This window comes from Vulpes vulpes, unplaced genomic scaffold (assembly GCF_048418805.1).
Source record: "Vulpes vulpes isolate BD-2025 unplaced genomic scaffold, VulVul3 u000000868, whole genome shotgun sequence".
Lineage (NCBI taxonomy): Eukaryota > Metazoa > Chordata > Mammalia > Carnivora > Canidae > Vulpes > Vulpes vulpes.
In genome coordinates this window covers 1-20,385 of record NW_027325903.1, presented here as the reverse complement: position 1 = coordinate 20,385, position 20,385 = coordinate 1, and the positions used below count along the sequence as shown (strand labels likewise).

The following is a 20,385-nucleotide window of genomic DNA, read 5'->3' as shown; positions in this document are numbered from 1 at the left end:
AAGCAGGCTATTGAAAGAACTTCAATCCTATTCATCAATTACTGCTTTTTGGATTGATACTTAGTAGATAGGAATTCTTTCAGAAATTACATATGGCACATAATCCATATGTCACTGTTTTTTGTGAATCTGGGTATCTGGATCTCTCAGACATCCATCTCCAAGTATCTCATAGGCCTGGATTTTCTGTCCTTTTTCTCTCTGCAGCCTATATTCCTGCTTTTACTTACAAAAGATATAAGTATCCCATCCCTGATTCTTATATTTTAATCAGGTAATGATTATTGACTATCAAATATTGTCATCAACAACATAATGTGTTCTATTTGCCCCTTTCCAAAGACAGATCTTAATAAATTACAAGTAAATAACAAGAACACAAGTCTCATTAGTCACAGTGGTGCTTCACAATTAAACACAAGATGTATCATCAATAAAATCCATGTTTTTCCATATTAACTTGAGAGGGATAAATTGTTCATAGTGAAATATGAAAGCAACATATGGGGAAATTGACAGGGCTGCACCGGTTAAACAAAGTTTGTTCAAATAAAAAGATTAAATCATAGATTAATCTGCTTAGAAATATGAAGAGGATACTTAGTATTTACATAGCAAATGATAAAACTGACATAGAGAAAAAGTCATTTGTACAGAAACTTGTAAAGAGCTTGAAAACCTGTTATATACCAAATATTGTTAGGTCGGTCATTTCTGAAATTTTATATTTAAAATTTTTTTGTTATTAGACACAAGTGCATCAAACACAGCTTTGACAAACAATTGTTTAGCAAACAATTAAAATGTATGTGATCCTATAAACAACATCTAGGCCAAGAAAAAGAACATTGCCTTACTCAAGAAACCCTCAAGCAATCACTTTCCATCATTCTGCAAGAACCCTATCATAACTTAGTAATAATTTCCTTATTCTGTTTGTTTTACTATCAGGTGTACATCCCAAAGAATGAAGTTTAGATTTACCTGTTCTTAACTACCCCCCAAAAATCACATTATATGTATTTCTATGTCTTACATCTTTATCACAATTTATCATAAGATGCAGTTATGTTCTTGAGTGTGGTTGTGGTTAAATTATTGTTATAGGTCTTAATTATAATATTGTAATGATAATACCACACTCTATGCATTCTGTTGTTGAAAAATGTTTGGATATTACTCCCTACTGTCAAACTATTTTGAACAATGCTTTTCTGAAAATTATACATACATTTGGGTACATGCGGATATGAGTTTCTCAGGGGTTAAGATACAGTAGGTCACAGTTTATGTTTATTCCAGTCCTACGTAGATTAAGAATAAAGTGCTTCCCAAAATGTTGGTATTATGACGCTATTTAATTTAAAGATAAATGTTTTATTTTTGCTTCATAAATAAAATTACTATAGGTTTGGGGAAAAAACTTTAAAATACAGACTACAGTTTCTTTGTATATATTTTACTAAAAGTTAATCTAAACTTGTGGAATGATGGATAGTTCTTAGGAATATGTATAGAAAGTTGATCCATAATTGAACATGTTTTTTTTTTAAATTAATTTTTATTGGTGTTCAATTTACCAACATACAGAAAAACACCCAGTGCTCATCCCGTCAAGTGTCCACCTCAGTGCCCGTCACCCATTCCCCTCCAACACCCGCCCTCCTCCCCCCTTCCACCACCCCTAGTTCGTTTCCCCGAGTTAGGAGTCTTTATGTTCTGTCTCCCTTCCTGATATTTCCCAACATTTCTTCTCCCTTCCTTTATATTCCCTTTCACTATTATTTATATTCCCCAAATGAATGAGAACATACACTGCTTGTCCTTCTCCGATTGACTTATTTCACTCAGCATAATACCCTCCAGTTCCATCCACGTTGAAGCAAATGGTGGGTATTTGTCGTTTCTAATCGCTGAGTAATATTCCATTGTATACATAAACCACATCTTCTTTATCCATTCATCTTTCGATGGACACCGAGGCTCCTTCCACAGTTTGGCTATTGTGGCCATTGCTGATAGAAACATCGGGGTGCAGGTGTCCCGACGTTTCGTTGCATCTGAATCTTTGGGGTAAATCCCCAACAGTGCAATTGCTGGGTCGTAGGGCAGGTCTATTTTTAACTCTTTGAGGAACCTCCACACAGTTTTCCAGAGTGGCTGCACCAGTTCACATTCCCACCAACAGTGTAAGAGGGTTCCCTTTTCTCCGCATCCTCTCCAACATTTGTTGTTTCCTGCCTTGTTAATTTTCCCCATTCTCACTGGTGTGAGGTGGTATCTCATTGTGGTTTTGATTTGTATTTCCCTGATGGCAAGTGATGCAGAGCATTTTCTCATGTGCATGTTGGCCATGTCCATGTCTTGCTCTGTGAGATTTCTCTTCATGTCTTTTGCCCATTTCATGATTGGATTGTTTGTTTCTTTGGTGTTGAGTTTAATAAGTTCTTTATAGATTTTGGAAACTAGCCCTTTATCTGATATGTCGTTTGCAAATATCCTCTCCCATTCTGTAGGTTGTCTTTTAGTTTTTTTGACTGTATCCTTTGCTGTGCAAAAGCTTCTTATCTTGATGAAGTCCCAATAGTTCATTTTTGCTTTTGTTTCTTTTGCCTTTGTTGATGTATCTTGCAAGAAGTTACTGTGGCCGAGTTCAAAAAGGGTGTTGCCTGTGTTCTCCTCTAGGATTTTGATGGACTCTTGTCTCACATTTAGATCTCTCATCCATTTTGAGTTTATCTTTGTGTATGTGAAAGAGAGTGGTCCAGTTTCATTCTTCTGCATGTAGATGTCCAATTTTCCCAACTTTTTTCCCAATTTTCCCAATTTTTTTCTGTATGTTGGTAAATTGAACACCATTTATTGAAGAGACTGTCTTTCTTCCAATGGATAGTCTTTCCTCCTTTATCGAATATTAGATGACCATACATTTCAGGGTCCACTTCTGGGTTCTCTATTCTGTTCCATTGATCTATGTGTCTATTTTTGTGCCAGTACCACACTGTCTTGATGACCACAGCTTTGTAGTACAACCTGAAATCTGGCATTGTGATGCCCCCAGCTATGGTTTTCTTTTTTAAAATTCCCCTGGCTATTCGGGGTCTTTTCTGATTCCGCACAATGAACATGGTTTTAATGCCAAAATAAATTAGTAAAGACGTGATCATTTGATTCTTATGTCTTTGTTTTTTATTTGTTTATTTATTTTTTATTGGTGTTCAATTTGCCCACATATAGCATAACACCCAGTGCTCATCCCATCAAGTGTCCCGCTCAGTGCCCGTCACCCAGTCACCCCCACCCCTTGCCCACCTCCCATTCTACCACCCCTTGTTCGTTTCCCAGAGTTAGGAGTCTCTCATGTTCTGTCTCCCTTTCTGATATTTCCCACTCATGTTTATGATTCTTATGTCTTTGAAATGTACTGTACTTACCCCAGAAATTTCTTTCCGAAAAGATATAATAAATTATTTAAAGCATTTAAAATTTTTTCTCTGTGCATTTCCAAATGGGCTTAACTAGGAAATTATTCAACTTTTTCAGAATAGCTGACATGATTAGCTCTATATGATTTCTGATCACTTAAAGTTTGGTAATTTAAGGATAATTTATAATTCTCTAGAAATCCACAAGTTTCTTTAAATTCAGATGTTCACTTATATTTTTATCACAAAATTCCTTCATCTCCCAGGGAACTACCAATCAAAGATAGAGTCAAGGATATATTTTAATGTAATTATAAAACTAAAGGTTCTAGTTTTACAACTCTAACAATATTTATCAAGCGAAGTGAAATAGAATAGTCAATAAATTAGTCTACTAGAATTATTTTAGATTGACAGATGATTTAATTTGGTATCATATCTCAATCATTTACATATGCACGCATGTGTACATGTATATATCAAAGAATTAAGTCACAGTTCAGTGTTTTGATTTTATCTTCATGAGAGAGCTATAGACTATACTCTTGAACATCTACTTAACTTGAACAATCTACTTAAATAAACTGACTCCTCTAATTATTTACAGTATACAACAGTATTGTCCCCTCTATGTTCCTTTTATGTAAAATCTATGTCTAATCACTGTGCATAAAAGAAAATGTATGGTACAGAATTTGATGACAGTGAAAAATAAGAAGTTTAAAATGATCCCTCCTGTCTAGACACCATTTGAATCGTAGGCACTTGTTGTGGTACCATGTCACTGTCTTGTCAGCAGGCACAAATGTCTGATACCAACTGTCATTTCATTGGAAAATAATATCCCTTTAAAATTTTTCAATCAAGAACTTGCTGAAATTTTATTTTATTTTTATGTTTATTTTTTTTTAGAACTTGCTGAAATTTTAGGGGAAAACATCAGAACATGGTTCTTCCTTTAAGTACCAATCAATTTTCAGAATAACTCCAAATTTCTTAAAATTGTGTCTGCTTTTATTTAACATATAACTTTACTTTTATAAATCTTTCTTCTCTTACATATGACTCCCCAAGAATTACATCTTTAGTCTTCTGCTTTTTGAATATAATATATAGTAATTCCCAATGAATCACTTATTTCTCTACTTTCAATTTTATACTTAAAAAATAATTGGGAAATTTAATATAAAAATAAGCTCCTTTCTAAGGCCATGTTTGCCTGTTTTGACACCTTGCTATATGTTTCATCAATTCCTTAAACTCAACATGTGGAATTGGACTAGAACTTCAACCTTGGTTAGGAGGAAATAACAAAAACAAAACAAAACAAAAAAACCTCTTCTGTGTTAAACAATTAGACAGCAGACAAAACATAAGTAACATTTTTCAAATACTGGACAACAAGCAACATAGGACTATGACCCCTGGCATAAGTGAACCACAAAAAAGATGAGCCCTTCAATTGTACCAAACAACAAAGGAGGGTTAGCTGTAATGGAATCAAGCCATCTTGCCAAGTTGCAGAGATAGAGACCAAATTTTGGGAGCAGTCAAGAAAACTAGATTTGACAGGTCAGAATAAGAGAGCGGAGTGGGTAGTTGCAGAGACACACAACTCTGTAAAACCTCAAAGAATCTCCCAATTCTGTCACTGAGTATTGCTCTGTACATTTCATGAGAAGAAAATACCAGAAGCCTTGGAAAGAGCTACAGGAAAGGAGTAGAAAAGTTCCTGGAGCTCTCACAGGGCTGAGGATAACTCATGTGTCCACTTGCCAGTGTGGAAAGATCTAGTGATACACAGGGCATTAAGTAGAGTCCTCAGGATACTGCCTTAGTTTTGAAGCTAAATTAAGTATAAAAATTTCCCAAGACTTTTCTTACCAAGCTTAAAAACAAAGGACTTGGTATATTAACAGAGCATACATTCATGTAATTGGATTGCTAGAAAATGAAGGACACAGAGTAAGAACAAAATATTTGAATAACAAATAGCCAGAATTTTCCCAAGTTGCTAAAAAGTATATACACACAGATTCAGGAAAAATAAGAGTCCAAAGTAGTATAAAAAAGTAAAGCAGGCTACGGAGCCTGGCTGGCTCAGTCAGTGGAGCGAGGGACTCCTGACCTCAGGGTTGTAAATTCAAGTGAAATATTTGTAACACATATATGTGATAAAGGACATGTAAGTTGAATATCTAAATAAACTTACTACTCCTTAGTATGAAACCAAGTAACTTAATTAAAATGGGGTTTTGATTTTATCATACATTTCACCATAGAAGATAAACGAACGGAAAATACACAGGAAAGGACGCTCAACATCATTAGTCATTAGGAAAACACAAACCAGATCACATATGATAGCACTACATGCTCAGCAGAATGGCTGAAATTAATAAAACCAATAATACTAAGTTTTGTTGAAGATGAGGGACAAAATGATTGTAAGAAATGAAATGTGCCACTGCACTTTGGAGAGTGGTTTGGCAGTTTCTCAGAAAGTTAAACTTGACTTTCCTAATGATCCAGCAATTCCTCTTATAGGCACTTACCCAACAAAAATGAAAATATATGTTTACACAAAGAACTATATTTGAATCTTTAACACAGCTTTATAAATAATAGCCAAAACCTGGGCATAAAAACAAAGTGTAACTATTTTTACATCAGAGAATACTGCTCAAAGGTGAGAGGGAATGTACATTCATACAAAAGGCAGAGGAAATAAGAAGGTAGTAGGGAACATTTGAGTCCACAGACATCACACAGACAAAGACATATGGAGGGGTGAGAGGACGTGGCATTCAGTAAGTACCTATTAGATAATTGGATAAGTTACTGTTTCTCTTGTATTTGAGTCATTTGGTTTGAACATTGAGTCAGAAGATACAGGCAGCTCATGGTAGGATTCAGAATCTGATTTTCTTGTAATATTTATAAGTATTTTGACAGGGTAAGGAAAAATCTTGCACAATTGTTATGATGATTAAGTGTTTAACTGTGAAGACACAACAGTGTCTGGGACAAAGTAACCACTGCATAAATGCATGCTATTGTAATTATTAGGCCAAATAGATTTGTCTTTTAGAAAGATCTCTCATCCCAGAGTGTACAGGACACGTATGGGTGGATGCAGTTACACGCTGGGAAATAGTGGCAAGGCATTTTCAATCATTTACAATGGAGATATTGAAATCCTGAAGCATCTTCTGTCTTGCCTGGACACCTGGAATGTTCATCATTCTCTCCTGCTATGGTAAACTATCAAATCCTATCAATTTTTCTAGATGCATGTGAAAGTTTATATTTTTCAGTGAAGCTCATCTACACCACCATAATTTCAACATCATCTCTCCTTCGTAATATTATTCCATTGACTCGATACTTTTAGTGTTTATAACTCCATCTATTATATATATAATTTACATATTGATGATCTCTATCCAGTGACATAAGACAGTAAAGTAATGATTATGTTATGAATTCTAATGATTATGAACTACAAAGCAATGGCAGGTAAAACTTTTAAAATAATTTTCTTTGAAAAAATTAATTGTATCCACAAAAATATTTAGATTTTCAGTATTTAATTTAAAAAAACCTGCCTTTTTCTCAAAGGAACAGCATTGAATTAGTTATTATAATGGAAAAGAAAAGAGTAGGTGAACTATGGATAACAATCAATCATTTGAACTAAAGTAATTAATGATTTTGATATATTTTCATCGATAGAGAACAGAGATTTCAATAGACTGAAGTTTCCTTAAAAAAAAAAAAAGAAGGGAACCCTGGGTGGCGCAGCGGTTTGGCGCCTGCCTTTGGCCCAGGGTGCGATCCTGGAGACCCAGGATCGAATCCCACTTCGGGCTCCCGGTGCATGGAGCCTGCTTCTCCCTCTGCCTGTGTCTCTGCCTCTCTCTCTCTGTGACTATCATAAATAAATAAAAATAAAAAAAAAAGATGATTTTAGTCAAGTAAGTCAGGTGAGCTATAACTGCTATATAATTCTAGAAAAAAATAATGAATTCAAGATTTTTAATTTTTAAAATGTAGTTTGATTAAACAGCAATTCTGGCACAAATATTTTTGTTATGGTAAAATACACATACAATTTACCATTTTAACCACTTTCAAATGTGAAATTTAGCATTTACTTTACATTCACAATGTGTGAAAACCATCACTTCTATCTAGCTCCAAACATTTCTATCAACCCCGAAAGAAACCAACTATTATCTTCCCATCACTTCGTGCCCAGCCCAGCCCCTGGCAACCACAGATCTTCTTCCTGTCTCTATGTATGTGTCAGGGTGGATTTTTGATATAAATGGAATCATATAATATGTAACTTTTATGACTGGTTTCTTTCCCTCATTATAAAGTTTTCAAGCTTGATCCGTGTTGTAGCATGTGCTAGGACTTCATTATTTCTATGGCTGAATAATATTCTTTGTATGTATTATGTCACATTCTGTTTATCTGTTCCTCAGTTGGTGGATATTTGCATCCTTTCTACCTTTTGGCTATTGTGAATTTTGCTATGAAAATCTACATACAATTTTTTGTTTGAGTAATAGTTTTCATTCTTTTGAGCAGATACCTAGGAGTGAAATTGCTGGGTCATATTGCCATTCTCTGTTTAATTTACTAATCATAAATCTTTCTATTAAGATGTATTCTTTGCTGTGTTGATATTATGGCTAGGGAATCTGATAGAGATTATATATATATGTGCAGGTACAACTTCACATACCAATTATTACTGTAACATATAGAGAGATATGTATCACAGATATGTGTATACATGTGTATATACATATATATGTCATATATGATAGGCCTGAAAAGTAATCTATGTTAATAGAAAATGTTTTCCTCATAATATGTATTATTAACTATAATGCTATTGATTAATGACTATATGCCAGATTTTGTATTAAGTACTAAGATTTTGAACATGAATAAGTCACCTTATACATGGTTCTTGCCTTAAAAAAATTAAATCTAAATGAATACAGAAAAAAATACAGGAGAGCTAGGGAGAAACGAAAGGTAAGTCTGATCCATAATGGGACAGATAAAAATCTTGTATGCGTTTAGAATTGAAAAACAAAATTTATGTGGCCTTTCAATCTGAAGATGCTTATATGAGGGGAGGATCTATTTAATAAGATCATTCTATTGCCAAGTTTCTAAAAAATCAAGAGCCAGGGCAAATGAAAGTTGGATGGCTTTGGAAACTAAAATAAACTAGCAAATTGTACTTACTGAACCTGGATCCAAACTGTATTCTGCCAATCTCCTCTGAAGCTGGGAACTGACTTTTCTGTATACTGGTTTCCAACATGGAATCACATTTCAGTTAGGTCCCCACCCAGATGGAAGCACAGATGCAGTAGTGGCTGAAAGATTCTTTTGAAACTAATAAGCTGGATTTCCTTGAGATTCAGGAACACTACATGAAAAGGTTTCCAACTTTGGATTTCTCGCAACTTTGTATCTCTCCTGCTGTTCCCTATGAAACTAGGAGAAGATACTAGAGTAGATTAGGTGGTTCAGATCATTTTACCACCCTGGTGAAGTTAAAATCCATAGCAGATGGATTTCAAATAAGCCTTCCACCTCAATACTGCATCTCAGTCTTCCAATCCAGATGTATATATTAGTACTCTTGATGCAATCACTAAAAGAAGTACTTACAGCTGTATAATCAGCTGCAAAATAACTTGGTGTAATTCACATGACTGGTTTATTTATTTATTTTTTAAGATTTTATTTATTCATTAGAGACAGAGACAGAGACAAGAGAGAGAGAGGCGGAGACACAGGCAGAGGGAGAAGCAGGCTCCATGCCAGGAGCCCGACGCAGGACTCGATCCCGGGACTCCAGGACCACGCCCTAGGCCAAGGGCAGGCACTAAACCGCTGAGCCATCCAGGGATCCCCACATGACTGGTTTATGACCAGCAACATCTCTGTCAAAATGACCATTGTGTGACTATTTAAATATTTTGGTTTTACTAGATTCTTCCCCTCAGGTGTTTAATAACTATCAAACAAGAATGAAGAGTTGGGTAAAATGGTGAAAAACTTCAAAGAGGTGGCCAGCATCCCTGACTTGGTTTATGTATACAAATTCTGACATGGGGGAACCCTGGGTGGCGCAGTGGTTTAGCGCCTTCCTTACACCCAGGGCGCAATCCTGGAGACCCAGGATCGAATCCCACGTCGGGCTCCCGGTACATGGAGCCTGCTTCTCCCTCTGCCTATGTCTCTGCCTCTCTCTCTCTCTGTGTGTGACTATCATAAATAAATAAAAATTAAAAAAAATTAAAAAAAAACAAATTCTGACATGGGCATATAATAAATAAGTAGCATCTATAAGCATTTTGTATACAGATAGAGAATGTTGCTATTACCTGTTTATATTTTTTCTTTCTCTTGATTGAATGAAAGTTACTTAAGGAGAGTTTGGTTTTTTTTCTTTTTTCTTTTTTTATCCCAAACCCCACAAAAGTCCAACCTACTGGTGATAGATAAATGATCAATTAAGAATGAGTGAATTCAGATGAAAATTCTAGGTATCTTAATGGTTTCTAGTGATGACTTTCAGGTTCATGTATCTAAACTCTTCTTTCCATTTTCAGACAACATGCTATTTATAATGGGCTTATTCATACTACATTGATATTAATCTTTTACCAGAATGATTTAATCATTAATGATTAAAAATGATTTTTTTGTATAAAACATTTAATGTTAACCTACAACACAATGGGAACTTTTATGAAAAAAATTTAAAGTACACTAGATTTCTTCAGTAAATTATCACGTAAACTATTCAGGTGCAGTACCAAGTTGGGACACTGCATCTTTTGTGGAGGGATTTCCTGTTTGCTGCATTCCTCACAAGTCCTAAAAAAAAAAAAAAAAAAAAGGAAACAGTTGCAAAGTGGAGCTCCTTGTTCAAGCACCAGGTAATACTCCCCTGATTTTGCATTCTGGGGGTTATCACTCTTTCCTCCCACAGTCATTTTCTGAAACTCTTTCCTTGGCCTTGGCACCATTAGCAATTTTCATAATGACTGCTCAGCTGAAGATTCTAGGTTCCTTATTATTTTTTAAGAGATATTCTCTGATCATTTTTTATCCAAACATCACAGTGGAGGCAAGCAAGGACAAAAGAAGTATTTGCTGCAGGAAATTCTGCAGAAGTGGAAGAAAAGACCAGAAATGCCCCACTAACTGCAGAAATTCAACGGACTCCAACTGGGTGTCTTTGCTTGGTCATTTCCCATGTCATTCAGTTGAATCTACAACGTCAGTTTTGGGATGCAGAAGAGAACTTGAAACAAGTGTTTTTTTTTTTTTTTTTTTTAGGCTGATGGCTTGCTGTTTGATAAACAGCTGAAATAACCCGGAGGTGATCTGGAAATGAGCGAATCCTTGCAGATCATCGGCTTCTCAGTATTTTCTCCCTTGCAGGTCCCATGGAGTTCCGAGGTCCTTGGGAGTAACAGATTGTACTGGCTTTAAGTGACAAAATGTGCATCCTTCCTGGAGGAGGAAGGGAGATGACACCTATGCAGCAGCCCTACGGTAAGGAGACAGGAATGGGGTCTGAGCAAAGCAGGCTTGTTTCCACATGGACTAGGAAGGAACATGTGCTTCAGATAAAACTTCCTGAGACCTAAAGTAAATGGGTAGGCCATCCCAAGAACCGTACCGACATACACTTTTTCTTAACAGTCTGGCATCTGACCTCCTTCCCTGAACAAGTATTGAAAGGCCAAGAGACATAACGTGCACGTTGTAGAATAAGATGCAGACTGAATTAAGGAAAAAGTTTTACAACTTCCCAAAGATGTGTGGGCAAAACACCCAAAACAATACCCAACCTAGAGAAGGCCCTTAATATCCTGCCCTTCTGTGTACTGCCGGGGAAATAGCTATGAGTTTGACAGGGAGGGAGACTCAAAGTTATGTGGGAAAATTCCTCTTTGCATGGTTGTAAGCATGAAGCAGACTTCACATAAGGCTGAATAGAGAACATGCTTTATCCTGGTATCCATTCCAGTTACCTTTCATGCCAATAGACAGTGACTTCCCACTCATCTGGCCTTGAGGCAGCAGTAAACAAAATGGAATAATCGGCAGCGAGGAGCAGAATTAAATTAAATTTTCCTAGAGATGGTGTTTTAGACATCTGTGCCAAGACCACTGGGTAATTCCCGGGCTCCCTAGGTGGTGCCTTGTGAGGTTCCTTATTCTGTCCCTTACCCATGTTTACCCCAACCACTGTGGGATGCAGAGGAGAAGCCACGTACATCACTGCTACCTAAAAGAGAAAGAGTTGCCCTTAGATTTTAGGGAAGCAAGAGAGAAAGCCTTTGGAGACTGCAAATCTACCACGTTATGTTTTATCTTGATATGAAGCCTGGCCTCAAAGCATGCTAGGCTCCAGTTACTTCAGTAGGTTGCTGTGTTACAAGTCTGCACCAGTCTAGCTATAGAACACTTTGGAATATTTGCCAGCTCATGCTGACATCTGTTAATAATACATGGCATGACCCATGTACCCATTACCATAAACTCAACCAAAGAAGGGACATCCATCCAGAGGTTAAAAAACCCCTATTACCTCAAAACAGCAATAGAGGGAGAGGATTAAAACCTGCCTCCAGCAGGTGGCTATATCAGAAACTAACTGTACCTTCCAGCAGTTTACACACACCTGGAGTTCTGTCTTGGCTCCCTTCAAGGTTTCTAGTTCTATCCTTGAACCACCACCACCACCACCACCACCCACTTCTCCCACTGATACAGGCAGGGCACCATCATGGGGTTCTGCTGGTTCTACCATTGACCCTGCTAGTCCTTTGATAAGGCACCAAGATTGGCAATTCAGGAACACTCGGGGCTGGGCAGGAAGAGCACGTACACATCAGAAGAGGAATGAAGAGCTGCTATCCTTTGGTTCAGATTGCATAGTAACCATCTAGTACAGATTCCAAGGGACAACTGCAGTTAATGAGTATACACAGAGTTCACACTGCATATATGGGGATATCTGTACAGAGACTTTGTGGGGCAATGAACTCCAGATTTCTCCCAATACTCCAAGCGAGGCGCATAGATGGTAAGAAAGGACAGCAAGAGTTGGACCAAAAAGAACAACCTCTCTAGGAATGTGAGAGGGACAATGGCAAAAATAAGCACAAACCAGCCCAGGTCACCTTTATTACACTCTTGTGGGCTAAGGAGCCCAGAGCATGAATTCATGGGCTTAAGAATTGGCTCTTTATCAAATAAAGTTAAAAAAAAAAAACCCAGCTATGTTGTGGGACTCAGGAAATTTAACAAAACCCCCTACCCCTGGACAAGCAGAGCAGGACTGACTATTTTGGGCTGCACCCACCTTGTGCTGACCTGCTTATTACTTAGGGGCACAACATTGTCAGTCTCATTCCTTTGGTCATTACAAAGCAACAAAAAACATTTAGAAGTTATTCATAAAATGTGGGAAGTTCAAGGAACATCTCTCTTCTGTGCCTCTTCTCTGGTGGTGGGAGAAGCAAGTCGTCAGGAGATGCTGCAGTAGTAGCTGGTTGATAGATGTTTTTTTCCACTTTTATTTTTCATAAAAGCAAGGATGAATGAGAACTAGTGGGAATGTCCCCTTCCCCAGTTGGGACAATGACTGGGTCGAAGTCCTTCGACCTTTCTTTGGAAGGTGTGTGGTGCAGAGGCAGTAGGGAAGGGTGGGCTTGCCAGTGGGAACGTTCACTGCTGACCTTCGCACACACACACACAGGTGGTGACTCTTTTGGGCTGCATGGTTTCTGATCCTCCCTTAGGATACAGCAATCTTAAAAAAAATATTGTATTATAATAATAATATGAATTTCTCTCTCGGTTTTTGTTTGTTTGTTTGTTTCTCCATTTCTTTTAGGGATTAGGAGGGGAGAGGGAAGAAAAATGTCATTCATCTTTCAGGTCCTGAACAGAGAACTTCTGTGTGGCTAAGTCTGGCCTCCTGAAGTGTGGGGGTGTTGGGCCACTCCTCTGAAGGGATGCAAGGCAGCACCCGCCGGGGAAAGTTGGCTTCAATCTGAAACTTTTCAGGGCTTTCTTTCAAGGAGAAGAAGTAGTCATGGATTACTGTTAGAGACTGTGAAAAGTGGAATCATCTCTCTACTCGAGAATCATTGGCTAATTTGAAAATGATCTTGACACTTTCAGGGTCATCAGGGGAAGGCTCTGGGGGCAGATACTGCAGCTTCCCCTCCTTTTCCTCTTGTAGATTCCGCGCACCTCTCTCCTCTGCCAACTTTTGCTGTTGCACCTCCTCCTCCTCCTTGCGCCCCTTCAGCTCTGGCTCCTCCCGTGTCTTCCTTTCCTTCTCCTGGTCAGCCCTGAGAGAGGCCAGATAGGCCTCGTCTTTCTGTTGTCGCAGGACCTGGGTCTGATTTCGTTCTTCCCTTTCAAGGCGTTCTGACACGAGGTAAGTCTGGTTTGCATCCATGATACATGTCAGCTGGTTAATAAGGTCATCGGGTCCCACTGCAGTCGTTCTCTGATCCTTCAGCATAATCAAGGCCAGGAATGGATAGGTGTTCCCTCCTAAACCCTGCAAGACCCTATATCCCTCAGGTTTATTTGCGGAGCATGCCCAGCGAAGCATCCTAGTGTTTATTAGGGAAATAACTTCAGGGCCCAGAGTGTGTTGCAACAGAACTCATCGGAGTCCTGGGGATCATCTCCATGAAGACAAACCAAAAGCAACCAAAGCTCCCGCTTGGCATCGTTAAGTGCCTGGCTGTACGTTCCCTGGTGGAAGGCAGGGTGTGCCCTCCCATATTTCTCTTCAAAAGAGAGCATAAATGAAACAATGTCCCCAACGGGGTCAGTGACCCAGCTGCGAGGGGCAAACCTAAATATATCAAGTATTGTGTAGGTAAATCGGAATGGAAGCATTATTAAGTAATAACCCCATCCAGGCAGCCCCCTTGGCTGTGGTCTTGCAATAGCCTAACTGTAGAGCCTGTGCTCAACTGTATTAACTTGCAGGGGTCAGGATGGAGGTGGGTTGAAAACATCTGGCACACCCTCTTGTTCATTCAATCGGTCCTGTACAGCAGCCTCTATGTCCCAGTAATGCTGTTCCAAGGGATGGCAGCATTGATCCATAGTTGCTATGCCAGTTAGATCCTGAAACTGCAGCAGTTTCTCTGTCTGCTCCTGGGTTATATCCGGCTCCTCAGGCGCTGCCATTTGGCCGCCGCCTCTACGCTTCTTAAAGGAATGATTTGATTACCTCTTATTGTAACGTAATTTCCTGTTTTGATTTTCATACTCTGGGTGTTTTGTTTTGTTTTGCCTGTTTAAAAATTTTCCTCTAATTAAGTTGCTGATTTTAAAAATACATTACTCAAGGTTGCTTTTTCTTTGAACAGAATGAATAACAGTGCAGAATGACCACATTTAAAAAAAAATTACGCTTGAAACAGTACTTAATTCCATGTTATTTGCCATATTCAATTCGGTTTTCTTTTGTTGCTTAGCCCTATAAGACTACCTTTATATAAATAATATTTCCTTTCGAGCACTAGCCATATGAATTAACAAATGTCATACCTGAACTCTGACTGAATCATATTAATTTTGTCTTAATAATTATGTAAAAAATAATTATGTATATGTGCATACTTTTTTGTGGGGAAGGAGTGTAGAATAAAAGAAAGAATGAAAACAGATCCAGAATATTTTTTCATTAATGTATCTTGAAAAAATTAAAATGTACTTGTCCATACAAGTACATCTTTATTAAGATGAAACTTTGTTCATAATAAATAATTCTGCTATAAAACGTCTTAAATCCATAAGCTTTGTCAAAATGGTAAAATTGCTGAATAAACTGGCAACATAACTGGAAAGAAAACACAGACCTATGCACACAAACACACATTAAATAAGTAGCCATGAAGTCACAGTTTGACCCAGTGAAGAATTTAAAACTAGAAGCAAAAGGTAGTCCTTTTATAAATTGCTGATCTCCTCATACACCTTGTTGCTACGTTAGTTGTTTTGCTTAGGAAAGAGGATCATTCTGACAGCTACAATTTGTGTTTCTCTATAAAATTGGAGTTGAAATATTATAAGATATTCTTATGATCTGTTTGATATTTTTAAGAGTATTATTTATACAATATTGAAATAATGAGGAGACATCTAGTCACATGTTTTTTATTTACCAAAATTGGGCATCTTCTATTACCTCCATGGTGGCATCCAAGCCATTTCCCAGTTGGCTTTGTTTAGAGAGGTAAAATTAACTCATTCTCTCACCATCAAATGCCTAAAAGCCCAACTGGGAAATAGAGAGTAAGTAAGACCAAGAGAGATGATATTTATTGTCAAAAGGGATAACAGCTTAATAACTTAGTTATGACTTCTATAATAAATAAGTTTGTATTACATAGATATCACATATGTAATATTTAAATATTACAAACATGTTACTTATATAATGTATAAATATATAGTTACTCATATATATTAGTATATGTATCAATTGTATATAGATAGCATTGCTATTTCTTATATATATACCTACACACACAGAAGTATATATTGCATATGCCCTGTTTGTGTGTGTGTGTGTGTGTGTGTGAGTTAGGAAAATGTTAAAACAAGATCTCAATTAGAAATTCAGGTCCTAAAGACCATTCTAAGACATTATACTTTATTTGCTATGTGAGTTGTGTCTTGGAGCAATACTTCTGAAAGTTTGTTGCTTAAAGGAAGCATTGTGCTATACATTCCTACCTTAATGCCAGTTAATAAGTGAGGTAGGGGAAAGCGTCCATGAAGCTCCCTGGAACCTATTTGCTATACTACTCTAGGAACACTTTTAGTTATCTAAGCCCTCCTTATTGTTGTTATTTTTGACTTCATATATCTAGGGATCAATATATACGAAGTCATCTTTAACATCTGAGTACAACTCTGTTCCCATTATTCACTCACAGTCCTAAACACGGGATTTGGCGATTTAGCAGGTATTCCTTGAGTGCCTACTGTTGGTCTAGGTACTGAGTGAGCTATGGCTGGAAATACAATGAAGAGATTCCCATACTCATGAACTTAATAGTTTAAGGTAGACAAGGAAATGATCATATAAAATGCAAAATATAAGTGGCAGCATCTATAAATATAGAAAGCAGGTATTTCCTTAACTTTGAATGGCCAATCTGCATATATATGCAGCCCTCTGGACTGAGACCTGCAGTGCTCTGGAATTCAGCCAAGCCCAGAAATGATTTATTCTGGAAATTTGCTCACAGAGATGGGACTCAAAACATGTGGCTGATTCATTTTTGAAAACTTTTATTGAAGATGTAGAGACTTTTTACCTTTATTTACTTTTAGGTAGAAGTCAAATATTTCTGAGGGCTGTGGATTACTGCAAACTGAGTTTTAAACTATCCAATGGTGTTAAACTTGATCAGATGCTCTGAAAAGATAGCATGAAGTTTTTTTTTTTTTTTTTTAGATAGCATGAAGTTAAAAGTAAATTGAAAGACTGTAAACCTATTACTGTTTTCAATTTGAATGTTAGTTTGTGATTTGAAATTAGTGTGGAAGAAAAAAACAAATATCCAGTGATTAAAACTCAGAGCAGCATTGCTAAAACATTGCTCCAGAGGGGAGGGCTATGAAAATCCTATACAAATACATTCAAGAAGAGGTTTAGTTTTAAAAGGCAACAAAGGCAGTAAAATCTGTATTTTTCCATTCACAGTGTAAACTCTTTTAAATGCTCTTTAGCTACTTGCTTATCATATCTACCAGAGTTTAATGTAGAGAAACATGCTGAGTAGAAAAGTGAGCCCACATGAAGGAGCCTGGAAATGTTATAGAGCAAAGCTTTTTCAAAAAGTATTTATTTTCTATATGGCCAACAGCAGAAAGGCATGGGACACTATGGTGTACAGAGAGTTAAACTGTGTGCGTGTCTGGGGGTGGGGTGGCAAATGTAAGAAGAAATACTAATTCTGAGCCCTCAAAAACCTTTCCACTTTTCTGATAGCAAACTCTATTTGAATATGCATGTTCAGCCTCTCCTAAGAGAAATCTTGTTCCTAGCCAAGAAAGGTAATGTCATATCAATCTAAACATTCAGCTATACATTGAATGTGCTGATCTGGTCATTAGGAACAAGGATACTGGTTACACATGCACTATTTCTGTTACCTGTTTCCTAAGAGATATCAAGATAATTGCTTTTTGTGCTTCAGTAATATTCTATGCATAATATTTCACTTGCTGCATTATTTTATAAGTATCTACCTCTGTATATATCTCTCTGCTTGAGGACGGGTACTCTTAATTGTCTTTCTGTTTGCAACACCTAACTCAGTGCTTGGCAGAAGGTTGGCACATGGTGTTTAATTCAAGGAATGACTATGTTTTTTGGCAGGCCAACTTCCTCTATAACTCACCAAGTACGGTTTTCTTTCTTTAAAGACTTTCTAAATAGAATGTATAAGTTAAAGGGCAAGAATTAATTATTAACAATTTGCCTAAGAAATTAAGTCTCTAGATGGCATAAATCATATGCTATCAGTAACATTCATGCTTCTGTTGAAAACCTATCAACCCTTCTACAATTTCAACTTACAATCTAAAATGTGAAAATATTCAGCTGGAGATGATCAAACCCACTGGGCTGGACAGAGCAATAGGTCAGCACCTTTGCCCACATCCACAGCCTGGAGGTGTTAGAAGGTAAGCAGCGCCTTCATCATTCTGGCAATCTATTTTAGTCTAAGTCTACATCAAAAGCCTGTCAGGGCTCAGTGCTGATAACAAAGCACTATCGCTTTTCAAAGTGACAGAGCATAGTGACATATCAACACTAGGACTTAAATGAAAAACCCCTTCTAATTTAATGGGGAATCTGCTGAAGCTGTATTCAGCCCAGAATCCTGGTTTTCAATTAAAACTTTTTCAGGGGATCCCTGGGTGGCTCAGCAGTTTGGTGCCTGCCTTTTGCCCAGGGCGTGATCCTGGAATTCCGGGATCGGGTCCCGCATTGGGCTCCCGGCATGGAGCCTGCTTCTCCCTCTGCCTGTGTCTCTGCACGCCCCCGCCCCCATGTGTATCATGAATAAATAAATAAATCTTAAAAAAAAAAACTTTTTCATAGCAAGAGAAAAGTTTGGCATATCCTTTCCTTTTTTGAGGCAGTTATGGAATTGTGTGGAGAAGACAGTAGTATGGTGTAGAGATGGCCCGGTACTAGCTAAGTACGTATGAGCCCTTCTCATCCACTAATTGCAGTTCCAACAGTATAACAAAAGTCTTACCTAAAACTCATACTGCTGAAAAGATCCTTTCTCTCAACACAACTTTTCTTCAATGAATGTTTTTTTCTGACACAGAGCATAAGAAGACAAAGGGGAACAATATATCAATTACTTACTACCTGCTTGTGCCAAGTACTATCAGTATAGGGAGGGGAAGGGGCTCTCACCTATGTTATTTCATGTAAATATTACCTATGCTATTTCATTCCTACTAAGGTATAGAATGTAGATGTCTATTTTCATGTTTTGTTCATACAGAAAAAGAAGCACATGAGTAATTAAGCAGCTTCTGTATGGTCACACACCCATTAAGGGGTAGAGTTGCAATATGCCCACCTAGTCTTTTATATTAGCTACAATATTGCTAAAATTTAAATGTGGAGAACTATGGATAACATCAACGTGCTGACATAATTAAACATTTATTTATTTATTTATTTATTTATTTATTTATTTATTTAATGGTGTTTCTCACTTGCACTTTCCTTTTTAAAAAAAGATTTCATTTACTTATTCGAGAGCGAGAGAGAGGGGCACAGACACAGACAGAGGGAGAAGCAGGCTCCCCGCAGGGAGCCCGATGAGGGACTCGATTCCGGGACCCTGGGTCACGCCCTGAGCTGAAGGCAGACACTCAACCGCCGAGCCACCCAGGCGTCCCTCACTTGCACTTTCCTTAAACGAATTTCTTGAAACATATATCTTAAAACAAGCTTCGTTTTTTGGGTATCTTTTCTTAAAGGTTTTATTTAAATTCCAGTTAGTTTCAGGTGATTAACAATTACATCAAGACCTAAAACCGTAAGAGTTTTAGAAAAAAACAGGGAAAAAATATCCCTGATATTGGTCTTTGCAATGACGCATTATATATGACACCAAAATTATAAGCAATAAAACCAAAAAAAAAGTGAGATAATATCAACTTAAAATACTCTTGCACAACAAAATGAAAAGCAACCCATGGCAAGGAAAACGGTATTTGCAAACAGCACTTAACATCTAAAATATATAAGAAAATTCAACAGCAAAAAACAATCTGATTTAAAATGGGTAAAAGATTTGAATAGACTGTTTTCCCTGAAGAAGATATGCAAATGGCCAATATGTACATGAAAATGTCCTTAACATTACTGATCATCACAAAAGTGCAAATCAAAATCACAGTGAATGTTACCTCATACTTGTCAGAATGGCTATCAGGAAGATAAGTGATAACAAGTGCTGGTGGCAAGGATTTGAAGTTAAGGGAATCCTTGTGCAAGTTGGTTGGGAATGTAATTCAATATGGGTACTATGGAAGGCAATATGGAGGATGGAGGTTCCTCAAAAAATTAAAAATAGAACTCCATATGATCCAGCAACCACCCTATGGTTACATAACCAAAATAAAATAAAATCCCTCTCTGAAAGAGATTTCTGTATTTCCATGTTTATTGAAGCATTATTTACAATAGCTAAGACATGGAAACAACATACTATACATAAACAAATAGATGAATAAAGAAAAAATATATGAATATTATTCAGCCATTAAAAAGGGAAACCTGCTGTTTGGTTTTTTTTCTTTTGTTTCGTTTGTTTATTTT

The 20,385-nt window shown here is 37.2% G+C and overlaps 1 pseudogene; it reads right to left on the bottom strand.

Moving 5' to 3' along the window:
• Positions 1 to 12,650: 12,650 nt before the first annotated feature.
• On the bottom strand, positions 12,651 to 20,378 carry LOC140597642 (FAS-associated factor 2 pseudogene; annotated as a pseudogene).
• Positions 20,379 to 20,385: the final 7 nt, after the last annotated feature.